The sequence below is a fragment of the Bidens hawaiensis genome, unplaced genomic scaffold, assembly GCF_021521415.1.
Source record: "Bidens hawaiensis isolate Kalapana, Puna unplaced genomic scaffold, B.hawaiensis_p1.1 tig00041625_1, whole genome shotgun sequence".
Classification (NCBI taxonomy): Eukaryota; Viridiplantae; Streptophyta; class Magnoliopsida; order Asterales; family Asteraceae; genus Bidens; species Bidens hawaiensis.
The window spans coordinates 64,674-74,523 of NW_027497356.1; the positions used below are offsets into that span (position 1 = coordinate 64,674).

The following is a 9,850-nucleotide window of genomic DNA, read 5'->3' on the forward strand; positions in this document are numbered from 1 at the left end:
TGGCGCCTACACAACTTGGTAGTCTTAAGCAATTGATAATATAAATTTATTGAACAGTAAACAATGAAAAAGAACGTGATTGACGGAGGAGATTTATCGTCTTGATCTAGTTATTGATAAAACTAGAAATTTTCCTACGCAAGTTACAAGCAGTTTCAGCACAAGGGCTATATAGGAAATAAACATGGCCTACCCCTTTATCATTCTCTGTCTCCCTTCCATCCACTTTTTGACCAAAATATCCCACCTATAATACAATCCCCTATTCCTCAAAAAATCATTCTCAGTAACACAAACAAGTACCCTCCAAGATCCGACACTTTCGGATCCTTCCCCGGGTTAATCAACGGGTCATCCAACCCACTTAGTCCCCGGGTGGACAAACATCCATATATCATTCACCGTCGCTATCCACGGGTGCTCATCCGACTCTGACCCGACCCGATCCTTCCCCCAAAAATACGGGTGGAGCATAATAATGCCTTTAAGTTTAATATTTACATTTATTATATTCCCGGTTGGGTTTTCCGACCCGACCCGGATTGCCATGTGATGTGCGATATTGGCACCAGCACTGTCTCCGGCGAAAACCACGTTTCCGAAATCCGGGTATTCGTTAAGCCATGGATCCGACCCGTTTCCGGAAGCGTGTAACCCGACCCACTTGATAGCTTCCCATGAGTCATCGAAGCAGGCTGGTACCGGGTCATCCGGTGCCGTCCGGTAGTTGACGGAGACCACGACGGCGTTGGATTCGTTTGAGAAGCTGTGGTAGATCGGAGAGGCGGCGGTGTAGATGATAAACGCGCCGCCGTGGAAGAATATTACAAGTGGGAGTTTGGATTTTGGGGTTTTGGGGATGTAGATTCTGACGGAGAGGTGGGTGTCCGGTGAGATAACGACGTCTTTGGATTGGACGCCGGGAAGAGGGTCTTCGCCGGCGGGAACGGTGTAGGTGTCGCCGAGTTTTTGGTAGCGGCCGGTTTTCTAGAGTCGGATTAAACCGGGGATTTCTTTGATTATTATTTGATCGGGTGATGATGATGGATCCATTTGGAGAAAGTGGTGGGGATTTAGACAATTTATAGAGGATCGTATATGTTTTAAATATAATCAATTATTTTATCTTTTTCTATTGATTGTAAATATTATATTAAGTAAATAATAATATAATAATAATAATAATAAATATAATAATATTATTATTATATTTATTATTATTATTATTATTATAGCATGCTAAGTTATGCCGGACACGTGCACATATCTTTGGTCTTCACGTATCAATTTTCTTTCCATTTATCTATACTAGTAGTACTAGTGACCCCGTGCGATGTGACGACGGTGTCAACTTACAACACGATACTCGATTTCTGTTATTTTATCAATTCTCTAGCGTTATATTGTATAGTATGATAGAAAATCGATCAAATTGTTCATCACTTCCGCTCGGATCACCTAGGGTTCTGACCAGGATGTTTTCGACGTGACACGACTTTAAGTTAATGGAAGTGTATGTTTTGTGAAGGATGATAGCACATCTATTCCACATTATAAGCAAACGAACTCTAAAATAAGAACGAAACTCATCACATAACATGTTTCGACGCACAAAAGCACGCTTTAAAAAGGAAAGTAATAGAAACTACATCATCTACTCATTTCTTGTACACTTGATTAACTACACTCACACAAGAGATCTTTTGGACACACCTCACACCTCAAATATGCTTTTTTTAAACATATGTTCATATCTCATGACTTGTACAAAAATAAGGAAAAAATAAAGTCAATCAAACATCAATTTTATCATGTAAAAGGGATCTTAACATCCTACAAAAGACACTACAAACTCATACATGCCATTTAAATTTTTTGAATGCATAGAAACATCATTTGTTGTCTTTGTAAGCTCAATAATGTATAGGAAGAACCCTTTGTAGTATTCTATAAAGTCAAGGTATGATAACTCTAGCAACCACAAAAAAATTCATTTTTGTGTAACATTCTATTTAGTTGGGAAAGTCATGCTTTTTATGTTTCAGATTAGAGTATAGTGTGAACATCAAATACTCATTAGCTGTGGCTCCAAGACAATAGCACATGATCCGTATTTAATGATGAGATTTTTACATATATCCACTTATTAAGACCTCTAATAAGTGATGCACATAGATGATATGGTAGTGTAAGGTGATTTGCAGGTGGAAGCTTGGAGAAGACAAAGGGATATTACTTTTTATGTTTATAAAATCCAACAAAAGCAGTAAAGAATCAGTTTATGATAATTTGGTCATAGCATTTTTTTATTATTAAGAATTCTTTTATTATTTTTACTTATTTGAATAAGGGTAAATTAGTCAATTAATTAGTTAATTTAAATGAAATGTAGAAATATGTAATATATGTGGTTTAGGAAGGGGATATATGTAATCAAATATTTAGTATTAGGGAAATATGTAATAAGACAATTTAGGAAAGGGATATATGTAAATGCCCCTTTAATGATCTAGTGTGACCTTTGTAGTGTTTCATCCATGAACTTTATTATGGTGATTCATGCACCTGTAACAATAAAAAAGACATGTAAGGTGACTTATGTCTTGACTTTTTAAGTCAAATTGCTTGATCATGGTTAATAATTCAATCGGTATACATATGATGGAAATTTAGATTTATTAAGAAGAAAAATATTTAAGTAAAGTCATCATTTTCCTATGAAACGGGCCAAATAAAACGTCCAAGCCAACCGGCACAATTAAAACCTTTTAGCCAAACGGGCGGAATAGAACTTTTTAGAGACTTGACTTTTTGGTGGTAAAAGTTTACAAAAAAGTCAATGATGTTCAACGAACAAGTTCTTTTAATTTCAATAATAAGCAAAGTCTTTAATAAAACGATTTAGTTTTGTTAGTTGTTTTCTTAATATGCCCATTTGAAACATATAATTGAACCATATACATATAATTAAATGTTTTGAAATAGACACCTATGAATAGCAACTTAGAAACTTATAACTCATTTTTTCTCTATAGAGGTGACCAAGTTCACAAATACCTAAATGAAATCTCAAAAAGAATGGCGCGTCAAACTTTGTACATTTGACCCTGACATGAGCTAAGTTATATATGAATTTTATAACTATTTCCTACACTTTTGAGTAACTTTATGGTTGTTTTTACTAAATAATTCGTCTAATTGGTTCATATATAAATCATAATAGTTTTAAGTTAACACGAGCTAAATTACAAGATTAGTAATTAAAAGAAGAAGAAAAATATAATTTTGTAATAAACCGATTTATTAATAATTCCATCTAGTGTTGTTTTGTGATCTATATTGGTTTATTTGTTTTGAGTTTCAGCAAACAAATATAATGGAGGGCCCGTGACAAATTAGTAGATCAAGTCCCACTTTTAAATTGATCTCACCAAAATAAAAGAAAGAAAATAAATGGGGATTAAAAGTTATGATAATTACGCGGGTTTAATGTGGGCTTCGTATGGTGGGCTCATTAATTTGATTTGAGGGCTACGGGTGGAGTTTGACATAGGGCAGACGAAGAAATAAATATTATATCTTACTATCTTACTATTCTGATAAAAGACTATTATATATTGCTATTTGTCAATCTCTCATCACTTCTCATCTTTTTAACCCATATTCACTAAAATGGTATTATTTTGGGTTAACCCGCCTAACTAATGTTATGTGGATCCTTATATTATTCAATACATTTGTTTCTCTCTTACAAATAAAAAACCCTACGTTGCAAACACTCAATCAGGCGCCTCTTCCCTTCGCTGCCAATATACCATTACTTCTCTGCTTTCTCCCTTATCTGATTAAACCTACGAGACCGTATCTCCACCGCTGCAATCGTTCATCTCCACCGTTGCTTAAGGCCGTTCCATTGTCGCTTATTTTTAGATAATTTTACTATTCCATGCTTTAGAACTGTTGGTGCCTACCATAAATCATGAGGTGGGATTAAAACACGAGAAATGGACCTTTGAAATTGATTTGGTGGTGTTATCTAATTGTTTGATTGATGTTGATTGTTATTGAATTTGTATATTGTTGTCACTTTTTAATTAATATAGCATCAAGTGATAAACTGCTCCAATCGATAAACAACATATATTATATTGTAATTGCAATTATAATGTATTAGTAAGATGTTATATTGGTAAGTGGTTATTCACTATCTTTTCAACTAATTTTTAAATTTTTTCATGATTTATTATGCAGGTAATGACTCCAAATCCAGAAAATGTTTCAATCGATACACCTATTGTTGATGCCCTGCACCACATGCACGATGTAAAGTTTTTACATCTTTATGTTGTCGATAGAGGTAAAGGAAGTGTTGTATGTTTCATTTTATACATTTGATATAAACATTATACATATAGGTTCTATATCTAAATTGCATTTGGTTTGGTGCGGATGAAGTTATTGTTGTCATTGTTGATATCTTCCACATCGCTCACGCTGCAATAACCATAGTCCCTTGCTACGTCATGGTATCACTTGGATTTTTTTATTTTATTTTTTTAAATATTGCAGCACGGTTCGTGTACTCGTGTTTCTGGGTTGGTAGGTCCCGCTAACTCGAAGATGACCCGAAACCTTATTATATTTTTTCAGATTAATAGCCGACAAAATATTGTTTTGAATGTTTTTTTTAAATTGTTTCATGGTTCATGTACTCGTGTTCTTGGGTTGATAGGTCAAGCTAACCCGAACACAACCCGAAACCAAAATCGTACACATGAACTGAACACAACATTTGTATTTGTTGGTTATTTCAAAATACTAAAGTACAACAGGCACAAAGGTGTCACTTGGATTTCTTTTGTTTTCTTTATTTTCTTTTATTTTTGTTTTTTTAAAAAATATTGCAGCACGGTTTGTGGCACTCGTGTTCCTAGGTTGGTAGGCCCAACTAACCCAAAGACGACCCGAAACCTTATTATATATTCAGATTCAATAGCTGACAAAATATTGTTTTGAATGTTTTTTAAAAAATTGTTTCACGGTTCGTGTACTCATCTTCTTGGGTTGGTAGGTCCAGCTAACCCGAACACGACTCGAAACCAAATTATATCCATGAACTGAACACGACATTCGTATTTGTTGGTTATTTTCTGTTTTGCACCAAGATTCTATAACAAGTTTTGGGTTCTTTTGAACAAAAGTTTTGACATTTTAATACATTTTTAGATTCAATAGCCACGTAAGATGTATTACGGTTCCGAAAAGATGACCAAATAACACCAGATGGTGGTAATTGATGCAACTTTACTATATCAATCTTTCAAAACTAAAGCACAATCGGCACCAATGTATCACTTAGATTTCTTTTGTTTTCTTTATTTTCTTTTTGTTTTGTTTTTTAAAAAATACGGTAGCACGGTTCGTGTACTCGTGTTCCTGGGTTGGTAGGTCTAGCTAACCAAAGACGACCTGAAACCTTATTATATATTCAGATTCAATAACCGACAAAATATTGTTTCGAATGTTTTTTTTAAATTTTTTCACGGTTTGTGTACTCATGTTCTTGGGTTGGGAGGTCCAGCTAACCCGAACACGACCCGAAACCAAATTATATCGTACACATGAACTGAACTCGACATTCGTATTTGTTGGTTATTTTATGTATTGCACCAAGATTCTATAACAATTTTTGGCTTCTTTTGAACAAAAGTTTTGGCTTTTTAAACTATATTTATATGTGCATGAATATTTTTTTTGTTAGTTTCATGGATACATTTTCATTTATCTAGGGTTGGTATATACATGAAGAACCTTATTTGTCACATGGAAGAGTTATAAGCAGACATGTATGTTACCTTATCTAGAGTTACAAGCAAATAAGGACTAAAGATTTTGATTTTTGATAAACAATGTATACCGACCAATACAATCACAAATGTAGTGTACAATGATGGTTTTACTTATTTATAACATATTTATGTAATTTTAGTTATGTAATTTTAATGTGAATTGTAATCATATTAACAATATATGATCTTTTTGTTGACTGTATTTCACTTAATGGCTAAAGTTTAAAATTTTAATCAATTACCCGTGTAATACACGGGCCTCAAACTAGTATAATATAATCAGAGGACGGCAGATTGTTTTTGGGAGAGGCGCCAATCAAGGGGGGGGGGGCACCCTTGTGCGGTTGACTTTGAAACAAGAAGGAAAAAAACAAGAGCAACTAATCTCGCAAGCTGCTCAAATAAGTCACGGCCAAGTCTTCAAAAAGTGAATTAATTCAACCAGACATGCACGTGAATTAATTTAAGCTAGCTAGCTGCTCAATTAATTTAACCAGGCTAGTAGCTCAATCATATTTATTTCTTTTTACGATGAATTGCAATATATATATTATCTTTGTTTCATTCGTAATTATGATTGGCTAAACTTTTATACTGCTTGGGTTTGGATGAATATTTTTTGACTCGTTTTACTTTAGGTTTTGGATTTTTTATTGATTGGTTCATGTTTTGGTAAAGTTTTTATTATATTTGGTTGTGATGCATATGCGTATTTGGTATTAATTTATAATCAATTATTGTTCCATATGTGTCTTTGTGAATGTTTTTCATGTATGGATGCGTATTAGGTTGTTTACTATGTGTTTACAACTAGTTTATGGTTTATAGTTAACGTATTCCATTGGAACGGTAATTGAGAGTTTAGAGATACCTTATATTCTGTCACTTGAGAGACCGGGAGGTAATTAAGTGTCGTCTGTTTTGGTCATTTGCGGGTTTGGGTAGTGATTGCACAGGAGTGAGTTGCCCTAGATTCCCTTAGATTCTTACATATCCGAATTATAACCGAATTCAAAGATAGGATAGGCTGGTAACCTTTCTTTCCTCTCTACAATCTAAATACACCTTTACGCCTTAGGGTGTTTTGTGATTAGAGAGACCGAGAGGTAATTTAATCTTTGGGTACCTTAGCATAGTTAGGTAAGGTGAGACCGGGATGTGATCCGAACCATTAAACCGTTGAGCTTACACAATATTTAGGATTCTTAGGTATTGTTAGTGAGACCGGGAGGTGATCTAGCGTACTTTTGTCATATTTTTAGAACCCGGTTACCAATCATAAATCCAATTCCAAAAGTTTACGAGTTGACTAGTGGGATTCCTTGCCTAGGTAGTTGTTTCTCCCTATTTGAGTTCCAGTTCGGTTTGTCTGTGTCTAGTTTTCGTGTCAGTTTTAGTTTAAGTATTATTTAGTTTATATTTAATAATTAAAAAAACACAAAAATCAATTAAATCTATTTATTTAAGTTATTAGTCAGAGTCTAGTTTAGGTGTCACTAGTGTCCTGTGGGTTCGATATCCGGACTTCATTAGGCTTTACTACAGTTGATAGGTACACTTGCCTGTCTAATGGTCTAGCATTAGGATAGTCTAGATTTATAAATTTATAACTAGAGTGTCTAGGTTAGGTTAAGGTTTTTAATAAACCGTTTCACACATCAGACCCACACCTGGTTCTGCCATTTTACTTTGTAACATGCTTGGAATCTGAATCTAGTCAACTACACAAGATTCAAAATCAAATTGCCATTCAGTTAAAGCATCAATAAAACTAATAAAATCATCACATTAATTCCATGTTTAATCAAAGACGTGACAAACCAAAACACCATCATCGGGGGCATTGCTGTCATTAAGATTGCTTGACTTTTAAAAGGCAATACTGAACAAATTTTTTTTTTTTTTTTGCATTATAACTGTTTGACTATAAAAAAATCAAAAATGATCAAATTTTAATGTATTTTTGTAACATCCTAAATTTTATAATATTGAATAAAGAAAGTTACGTTTAGTGATTTCGCGTTATTAATTAATTAATATCGAGTTAAGAACGGATCATGGACTTAGATTAATTAAGGTGGACTAAGTGGTAATGGGCTTTAGGTCCATGGGCTTCAAGGGGTATAAATACCCTCTTAAACCAACCTAAAACCCTAAACCCTCATTTATATCCATCCAAATCTCTACACACTCAAAAACATACACCACCATATTTCGGCCGAGAGAAAGAGAGGTGAGGTCCGAGCAAGCACACGCGATTCAAGATAGATACGAGATCTAGAGTTCCTAAACAAGCTAACCAAGATCGAACGAGCACAAAAGGTATGTTCTTGACCTTTAAAGTTTACGTTTTATTGAACGTTTAGCCTTGAAGCTTGAAACGGTGATAGATCGGGTCTAAACGAAACGTAAAGTAGCGAACTTGATTCTAGGACGAACCTAGTAAACCCATAAACATGTACGGTTCGTTTAAGATAAACCGTAGATCTTGTATTGAACGTTCATGAAATTAAAGGTCCAAACTTTACGTGTTTTCGGGTCAAATCTTATCCAAAAACGACCATAGGAATGATCGCGGGTTAGTCGAATACCATACTCATGGATTCAGTAAAACGATTATGATTTTGGGGGATTAAGATTGAACAGAGGCGCAGCTGGGCAACTTCGCCTGCAAGCTTAACTTCGCCTGCAAGCTAAGTTCGCCAAGCCATAACTTCGCCTGCAAGCTTAACTTCGCTTGCAGGCAAGTTCGCCTAATTGATAACTTCGCCTAAGGCTAAGTTCGCCTAACTGATAACTTCGCCTAAGGCTAAGTTCGCTAATGCTCAACTTCGCCTGGCATAAGTTCGCTACAAGTAAGTTCGCCTACCTTAACTTCGCCGAACACTAACTTCGCCTAATACAAGTTCGCTTAATGTTAAGTTCGCTTATTGTTAAGTTCGCTTAATGATAAGTTCGTTGGAGTTAGCAAATTAGAAAATAAATTAAAAACCTAATGAAAAATGTGTTAAGACAGTTAATGGAAATAAAATTTTTCCAAGCTGACCTGGCAGCTCGACCCCAGTCAGGGGCTCTGCCCCTTGGACCCTGCTAGGGGCTGCCGCCCCTAGACCCCGCTGCCAGGGGCGCTGCCCCCGGACCCCCGTTCGTTGTGGGTTATATAAAGATAGAAATACAACATGAGTAGTAGTAGTTAATTGATACATGTAAATATTATACAGTTAGCCGTGCACAGCTCAAGAAGGGAATAACGATTAACGGAGAGCGTAACAGGATTCAGGTGAGTTTCTAGCCCCACTTCTGTGTTATGTTTTCGGGGCTGTGTGCATACTCGATATGTTTGTTAATACACTTATCCTAAGTGATAAGTGTATGCCTTATATGAATGATGTGAAATGTATGAATGATTGCTTGTTAGTACGTGAACGATATTCGGATATTGCACGTACTGTCAGGTTGTAGTGTTACGTATAAGGTAAGTATAATGTATTTGCTTATATGTATGAATGCGATAAAGTTAATAAACGAAGGAAAGGCATAGTTGTATGGTAACGAAGAGGGACCAGGCCCTCAGACCCTAATAATATCTGTAATGTTAGGGACCATACCCTTATAATATCTGTGATGTTAGGGACCAGACCCTTTTAATATCTGGATGTTAGGGACCAGACCCTTATAATATCTATGATGTTAGGGACCGGACCCTTATAATATCTGTGAGGTTATAGGGCGAAAGGCTCATTAAAACGTATGATTATGTATGTAAAGAAAGTATGAAGGTAAGAATGAAAGTATATGCACTTATGTGTGTATGAAAGAAAGTTAAGAGGTTAAGTATGAAATGTAAGAAGGTATTGTATGATTATGTGATTAATTAGAACTCACTCAGCGTAGCTGACTTTTAGTATGCACGCAGGTGAGTAGAATGAGGCAGGTAGCTTGAGGAGGACACATGGCAGAGTTGGACGAAGCTGGCATCTGAAGATTTTGCTATGACGTTT

General features: G+C 35.3%; 1 pseudogene; it reads right to left on the bottom strand.

Annotated features, from left to right (window-relative positions):
* Positions 1–41: 41 nt before the first annotated feature.
* Positions 42–1,059, bottom strand: LOC143593038 (putative carboxylesterase 12 pseudogene; annotated as a pseudogene).
* Between the last annotated feature and the right edge of the window lie 8,791 nt (positions 1,060–9,850).